The sequence below is a fragment of the Arachis ipaensis genome, chromosome B07, assembly GCF_000816755.2.
Source record: "Arachis ipaensis cultivar K30076 chromosome B07, Araip1.1, whole genome shotgun sequence".
Classification (NCBI taxonomy): domain Eukaryota; kingdom Viridiplantae; phylum Streptophyta; class Magnoliopsida; order Fabales; family Fabaceae; genus Arachis; species Arachis ipaensis.
The window spans coordinates 10,594,479-10,595,246 of NC_029791.2; positions in this window are offsets into that span (position 1 = coordinate 10,594,479).

Sequence of the window (768 nt, forward strand, 5' to 3'; positions counted from 1 at the left end):
AAGTTTAAAAGTTGCCTTGTCAATGAATTATAACTCAAATAACATAATTTCTCTATACTCACTTAAGAGGTTGCGGGTTCGACTCTCGGTATTTTCGATAAAAAAAAATTTGAAAATTGTCTTGAAATTATTATTGTTGTTTAATTTGAATTTGATCTTAAAAATATAAAATATCATTATACTTAATTTTTAAATCATTAAATAATCCTTTTAAAAGAATTTTAAAAATACTAATATATCCTTTAAGAATTAGAGTTGTTTGATTATGTGAATAATTAAAATTTTGAATTTGATTAAATTAAAACACCAAAATGCAATCTTTTAGGAATCAAAGGATTAAAATATCCTTATATAAGTAAATTTGTTTGCCCTTATGAGAAGTTAAAAATTTGAATTTATATTAAAAATACAATAATAATACTTTTATAATTAATTTTAAAAAAACTAAAATAATATTTTTTTAGACTAAAGTTATTTAATTCCGTTAGATATTAGATATTTGAACTTGATTTATTTTAAGAAGAATAAAATATCTGATTTGTTAATTAGTAAATAAGAAAACTATCATTTTAGTTAATTTTAAAAAAAACTAAAATATCCTTTTATGAATATGATTGGTTAATTGTATTAGAAATTTAAAACTTTGAATTTAGTTTTAGATCGGAAAAGCTCTGCATACAAGTCCTAAGGGCTTGTATGCTTTACAAGCTCATTAAACAATAAAATCAAAATACGCGCTGCTCCACGTACGTTGATTACACGCGCTAT